Raw genomic sequence first — 8,155 nt, 5'->3', positions numbered from 1 at the left:
TGAGTTCTACTTCGACGACTTCAAACGCACAAAAAGGATAAGGAGGAGATGATGCTAGTTGTGGAACATTACATAGAGTAGGAAAGCAAGTGTGAGGAGGTCCTTTAGGAGAGAAAGCTTGAAGAGGAAAGTTATTATATGAAAATAATAGTTTAAGAATATTCAAAAAATTGGGAAGTACAGGAAGCATATAAGGAAATGCATACGAATAAATGTCGTGTCACAAATACCCGCTAGGCTGCGTAATTTACTTTGAGCAACTTACATTGACTTTTCTCGTGTTTAAGACTTATAACAAGTGCTAAACACATCAAAGGTCACAATAATTTGTTTTTTTTTTTTTGAATTATTATTTCCTTATGTGTAGTGGCTTTGCAACCAATACCATTGTTTGTTCCTCAGTCCTCAGTTCCCTTATCCGGCCGGGGAACGGGCAAAAAAAAGCTAAGAACTAAGAGGAGTGCAAAATGGTAGGCGCTATTTCAGCAAACACCGTTTTAGTATCTTGGACATCAATCCAAAAACACTATATGATTATGACCTTTCTATGAGCAGAAGAAATACTACTACCATCTTATTGCGTAGCGTAAGAGTCTTGTGAATATGATACTTTGAACCTATTATCATTATCAGGGAATGGGTTATGTAATAATTATAAGGCAAGAAAAGCAAGGGTAGTAGTATCAATGTCCCTCGGAAACGGGAATAACAAGAAAGTAGAAATGAATGTTAGAGGAGCAGGTGAAAGGTTTGCCGGGTTTGCCATCATTGACAAAGATGGGACAATTCAAGCTGATGCTAAGAGAGAGTACCCGCTGTACTTGCTAAGTAGTATCATTTTATTTCCCCTTTTTAATTTCCTAGCATATGAAGATTTTCAGTTACAATTTACAAATATGGAATTGTCAGTGAAATAAAGATGTTTGCAATTAGTAATTGTATGATTAATTTAATGCTACTACTGCTATGGTAGGCTGAGGTTTCTGTTTCTCTTTGTTTAGAAAGAGTGGAGAGTCACATGATTGGGTACGCTCATGGAAGGAGACACTGTTTTCTCTGCTTCAAGATGTCCCACTTCACCTTCGCAAACACGTTGTCTTCATTTCTACTGATGGGACTTCTGCAACTGCTCTCATAGTCGATAGGTGGATCGATTTTGTTTTAATCTGTGTTAATTAAGATTAAGTTAAAGATTGTGTATTTGAATTCTGAAGTAGGAATAGGAATCTGGTGTTGGAGTGACTCAGGAGAACCGTTGTGGAGACCTTTACTTCACAATGAGAGTTGCCCTGATGCATTACCAATGGTGAAATCTATTGCTCCTCCAAACCATATACGGTTTGCGCCGGATCGTCCACGCTGTGTAAACTCGTCTCGTGGTGGAATCGTGTTGGTTCGGACGAAAAACCCGCTCTGTTGTTGCACCAAGCGGATTGGCTTTTGTGGTTTCTTCATGGAAGGCTTGGGGTTACAGATTTTAACAATGCTTTGATGGCATCATTTAATAGGCTTTATCACTATTGAGTTTTGCACAGCTAGGAGGTTTATGTTTGTGTCGCAGTTTTGACCATTGTTTTCTGTTTTGCAGGTTGGCTATGATCCTGAGGTGGACTCATATCCTTCATGGCTAGTCTCTCAACCATATTATCATCTTTTACCTTCGGTTGTTGCTCCTGGAACTCCAATTAGCTCGTTTAAAGGAGGAAATTGGAAATAAGTACGGTATGTTTTCTTTATACATTGATTGTAAATTGTAATGAGAATCTGTACCTAGAAACCTTTTGTGGCAATATATAACATTTAAGAGAGCCTTCTAAAAAATCAAATTAAGAGGTGTATTGGATTGAGCTTTTAAAAAATTATTTTAGTATAAAAAATCTTTTGTAGATTTTAAAGATGATGTAAGAATATTATGATTTATTATATTTATTTATAAGATTTTTATAATAATTTGGATTTATATTATAAGAATTTAAAGGATTTGAAAATATTTTATAAATTTATAAAATTTGAAAGGATTCGGTTAAATTTTACAAAATTTAAACTTACAAAAATTAGTGAAAAAAATAATGAGTAATGATAAGGTTTAGATAAAAAAAAATGAAACCAATATAATTTTTTTAATTTAGTTATATTGATTCTAGTTTTATGTTTTTCTATATTAACTTTTCTTGTAATAACTTCTTTTCATTCTTATTTTTAGATTTGAACAATAGATTTAAGGTTATACGTTGATTTTTATATTTTTTTAATTATTACAATTATTTTATGATAAATTTAACGACATATTTTAAAAAAGTATAATAATAAACATATACTAGAGGGAGTAGTGAGAATAAAAAATGGGTAAGAAAGTTAGTGAGTTAAGTGGATGGCGAAATTAAGAATAATAGTTACAAAAATATTACGTCAAATAGGTGATGAGCATACTCAATATAAGAAAAATATAATTAGTCTTAGCACATAAGATCAACATTAATTTAATTTAGAAAATAAAGAGAAAAATACATAGGAAAAAAGTATATTTGATATTTTTTTATTTCAAAAGAATAGGAGAAATATATATGACACACGCAACTTGAAAAATATTAAAGAGAAAAGAGGATGTGTGATAAGAGAAAAAAAAACATGGTAACCAATAGAAAAAAAAATTAGTAAAATTTCAAGGATTTAAGTAAGATTATTTGATAGATATTTTTTATTAAAAATTATGATAAAATTCATTGAAATCATTTTTTTAAAAAAATCCATCAAAATTTTTAAATTTTTAAATACCAAAATACTTTTATAAGTTATAAAAAAATATTACTTGAATACCACCTAATTTTATTACATTTCTTAAAAAAATTTAAAACTCTTAATTGAACCAGTTGCACTTCATATACTTGTTAGTAGGATCCTTTTAATATGGTTTTACTTCTTCCAATTTGATAATGAAACATAAAATCATGCTTTCCTTTTTAAGTAATTAGAGCATTTAAAAGTGTATTAAATACTTCCTTACCAGTGCACTTAAGATACTTGGTATTAGGACCCTGTTAACAAGATTTTACTTCTTCAAAATTGATATGTACAACCTTAACTGGTTGTTCTCTTCTCTTCAGACTAGCGCCTTCTTGAGAGTTGAGACAAATGCTTTCCCAAATTGACTGCCAATAAATTTGGTGCCCAAGTAACACATTATATTTGTGTCTTATTTATTGTTGATTTGTTGTGATATAATTTCATCAGTTTCTTTAACATCCTGTGTAAGCTTTACTGCTATGTAGTTGGAAATCATTAATGTTTCATGCATATCCTTTCAGGTTTTCAAAAGGATTGTGTTGTATGAAGTGGAACCACTGACAGTATAGCTGCATTTCTTGCAGCTCGTGCTACACAACCTGGGAAAGCTGTAATTTTTTTATATTAAATTTATCTTTTTTATTTATTTATTCATGATCTATCATATCTCACAATAGACAATTTCAGTTTTATAAAAAGCTGGCTTAAATTTATGGATTGCTAAATTGGAAATTTCATATTTTTCCATATTTTGCATTCAGTTTAGCACCCAAAAAGAATGTAAAATTAGTGTTGCCAATATTTACTCTATTATGATTTTGCACAGTAGTCTTTGGGTTAAACCATCTCTTTCAACTTTCAAAGATGATGTTCCTTATCTATGCAATTAGTAGTTTAACAGCCTTTTTATGACTTGTGTGTTCCTCATACTGTCCTTGATTAGGTCACTTCATTGGGTTCAACACTAGCTATTAAACTACTCGGCAACACAAGAATTGAGGATTCTCGGTTTGGGGTGTACAGCCATCGCCTTGATGATAAATGGCTTGTTGGTGGTGCTTCAAACACTGGTGGAGCCATTCTTAGATAAGTTGTTCACTGATGAACAATTAGAGAAACTGAGTGAACAAATTAATCCCTCACAACCTTCACTTCTGGATTACTATCCTCTGGCAATAGCAGGTGAAGGATTCCCAGTAGCAGATCCAGATTTGGCTCCAAGGTACTAAATATCATCTTCTTTTCCATTTGAACACTCCTTGTTTAGAATTCAATTTTCATAACCAAGTTTGAATTTTTGGGCAGGCTACTTCCACGTCCAGAAAATGATGTTGAGTGCTTGCATGGGATTTTAGAATCCATTGCACGTATAGAGGTAAAAATCTTCTTGACTCATTTTAGACGCTGTCTTTGTTCCATATTTTTGCGAAAACAAGTGGATGTTCACGAATCCACTAGAGCCTAATGTGAAGAACTCTTCAATGGTTATTTAGGCAAAGGCATATGGGTTGTTAAAGGAGCTAGGAGCAACCCAGGTAGACGAAATTTTTCACAGCCGGTGGAGGAGCTAAAAATTAAAAGTGGATAAAGATACGAGAGAGGGTGCTTGGTTTGCCTGTGAGTCGTGCAAATCAAACACTGCCTATGGAGCTGCATTATTGGCAATAAAGGGTGATCAACAAAATATTTTGTGAAAATATTATTACACCTCCACATGTTTGATCATGGTGCGTTTGAAGAGTAATTTGTCATTCGAAATGTTACGAGAACAAAAATAAAAAAAGAAGAAATTTCTCATGAGCGTGGAGGAGGACCGAAGAATGTTTCAACATGGTGTTACTTTCTCGAAATGGATTCCACTGTACCAATTCATACGAACATGTCATGTAATGTATGTATTACTGTTTAGTAGCCCCCAACCAAGGTACATTTCCATTTTCCATATAGATCCCTTTTGTCATTTGTGTGCGTTGAAGGTCCATGGTCAATACAAACATGCCTGTAGTTGGCATAGTGTTGTTCTGTTCTGTTTGAAAAGCGAAATACTCATGAATAACTGACAACCAATTTTCTTTTCATTTGCCAGGGTCTAACCAGATTGCACACAACAGTAAACACTTTCTGGCTTTCTGGATATGGTAACGGAGTGAAATGGTTTAGATAATTACTGAGGAATATATTCATACATGTCACTCTCTTATAACTTTCGTATATTTTCTCTCTCTATCTCTTATCTTTTTTTGTATTGCATCACATATAATATTTATAACTTTTTGTTTTTCTCTCTGTCTCATCCTTTCATTTCAATCCATCCCAAAATGAGATTGATAAGTAACTAAGTTGATTTTTTTTCTTTTTCTTCTTGGGGATTAGTTTTTGAGCGAAGTTATATGATATCATAAAATTAGATTTTTTTTATTCAATAATTGTACTCAACTATCTAAAAATTTACAACAACCAATGGAGTATGCTGGAAACCAATTAATCAATTAAATTAGACCCTCATAATTTATATCAATTTAAACATAATACCAATTTTGATTTCATTCAATATGATTAAATGTGGTTTGGATTGGTTACCTGATTAAGCATTACTATAATAGTAAGGGTTTGGTATGCCTGATATATGAGGGATTTAATTCGTGTGGAGTGAGTCCCACACGAAAAAAAAAACTTTTCATGGCAAGTGGATCCCAAAAAAAGTGAGAAAAGGGGATGATTTTGCCTGAATAACCTTGTTGAGTTTGTTTTAAAAGAAGTTTAATCCACGATAATAAGGGTATAAGAGTGTTTTTTAATATTTATTATTTTATTTTTATTCTATTTCACGTATAATTCTTATCATTTAAGTCGCTCAACATTCAATTTTATTTTTTAAGTTATGTTTTTTATTTGTATTTACACTCTATTTCTCTCTTCACAATCTAGCATAAAAAAGTAATATTTTGCATTAGTTACATGTTTACTTCATTTTTTTTACAATTTCTTATTTAAAGAATGCTAAAATTTGTTAAAAAAACAATTTATTTTTAAATAAATAGTAATTAATTTAAGTGTTCGGCAACTTATCAAAAGAAAGAGATCCATTATCTGAACAATAGAGATGATATATTTTTTAAATGTAGAGTTAGTTTTATTCTGAATTAAAATTAAAACAGTCTAATAATTTATCTAAACAAGTAACTAGTGAAGAAGAGAGTGCAAAAGGTGCAAGTAGAGTCAGCTTTTTATGAGTGGCAGTGGTGTTTGGTTTGATATGGAAAGTACTGCGAGTTATGCTAAATTGCTAATAAGACAAACTATGGTGCATCCCAAAGGGCCGTTGCCAAGAAACAACTTCACTGTTTAATCTCTCAAATCTCAATTAATTCATGTGGGTCCCATAAATCATGACGCCTTTCTAATCCATGTTCGACACCACTTATCGCCAGATCTTCACCAAAAGCAAGATTTAGCTTTGCGTACACTAAAATGGCTATAGGCACATTTATTACCTCAAATAAGTTTTTTTTTAATTTAATTTTATAAGAATAGTTGTACTAAACAACTTGCTTAATATTTGAAAAAAAAATAATTGTTGTATTAATTAATGTTGCCGTAAGTAACATTTTATAATTCCTGTAAAAAAAAAGTAAGATTTATATTTTTATTGTTATGACAAATGATCGAATTACATAAGTCTTTCAAAAAAAATTATTATTTTAAATTTTTAACGTATTATTTTATAACTTGATCTTTCTATTAATATGAATAATTATGATGATCTCACATCATCTTTAATTAACAATGATTAAAACAAAAAATTTAATATATCAAGTAATAACTTAAAATAATAAGAATTTATTAAAAATAAAAAGTTATTAAGAATTACATAAGTTTATTTTTTATTTTATTCTAATGATAATATAATTTTAGTATATTAGCTTGAAAAAAGTTATCTTTTAATTTTATTATGAGAATTGATTCAATTGGGGAGCATATCTTTTCACCGGAAAGGATCCACTTTCGATTAAATTCAACTTATAGTTAATTTAATTATAAATACAACTACTTCAACTTATAATTAATCTAAATTATCTCCTATTAGAATTAAACATCAAGTAATATAAGTTTTTAACCAAAATATTTTTTTATTTTCGTAAATATTTAAAATTTATTTATGTAAAATTTTTAATATATATTTTATCATCATAAAATTAAAATATATTATTTTTTAATCTTAGTATAGATGCAAGTAAATTCAAACGTGTAATGTTAACTTTTTATATCAGTTATATATATATATATATAATTAATATAAATATGATAATTTTATATATTTTTGAAAATAAAAAATATACTTTAGCCTAAATTTTATTTCATTTTATTAAATGAATGATACTAAATAATATTTTGTTAGTTTAAATTTTTTATTTATATGTAAGATAGAAAAAAATAATAAAAAAAGCTCAGAAAAAGGATATTATTGCATTAGCCGGCACTTGCAGAGGAGAAGAGGGAAACATTCGGCATGGGCGTCAGATGAGAGTGAGTCCTCAGTCCTGATCATATCCATGCATTAAATGTTGGCATCTGTTACGTAATCATTACCTCTTTTCTCGGCCACTCCTTCTCCCTGCTTTCATTTTCTCACCACGCACGTTTTCTATTTTTCTTATTTCCAGTTTCCATTCCTTAAATAATTTATTTTAAAAATACTAGTTTCTTAGCAGTACTTCTTTAAGATTAGTATAAAAGAGAGAAAATATTTTATTTCAAGTGTCATGCTTTTGTACATCTAATTACTATAAAGTATAAACAATCAATTAATACTTTTTATTTTTTCCTACTTATCGCATCACGTGATCAATTATAATAATTTTTTTCTCCTTTTTTTATTTTTTATTTTGGGATATCTACACAGTTCTAGTGTTCATGAATGTTTATCCTTATTTCAATGGTTTTATTTTGAACAAGTTCGTGAATGCGTTATAAGAAATATTAATTAGATTTTAAAAACAAAATTAACATTGAAAAAATAGGAATCAACTTATATCAAAAATAATTCTTTTAATTTTTATTTTTATTATTATTATTTATTTTTTTAATCGAACAAATAAGATTAGTGACTTATTAAAAATATTATATTTTAAAAAAGTAAACAGTAAGAAAGAAGAAGAAATCTAAAAAAAATCATTGTTAGAGTAAGTTGATTTCTTATTTGATTATAATTGATTAAATATTTTTGTTTACTTAAAAGTAAGTATTTAATGGTTTTAATAAAATAAATATGTTATATTTTTATTCATTAACTTCATAAACATATATTAAGAAATTAAATTGGTTAACATTGATTTATGAAATTAATTTTAAATGAATAAAATTAGAAAGA

General features: G+C 29.1%; 1 pseudogene; it reads left to right on the top strand.

Annotated features, from left to right (window-relative positions):
* Nucleotides 1-686: 686 nt before the first annotated feature.
* On the top strand, nt 687-5,032 carry LOC114380269 (annotated as a pseudogene).
* The last annotated feature ends 3,123 nt before the right edge of the window (nt 5,033-8,155 follow it).

The sequence above is a fragment of the Glycine soja genome, chromosome 12 (assembly GCF_004193775.1).
Source record: "Glycine soja cultivar W05 chromosome 12, ASM419377v2, whole genome shotgun sequence".
NCBI lineage: Eukaryota > Viridiplantae > Streptophyta > Magnoliopsida > Fabales > Fabaceae > Glycine > Glycine soja.
The sequence above is the reverse complement of the archived record's forward strand: the minus strand, read 5'-3'. Positions and strand labels throughout refer to the sequence as shown.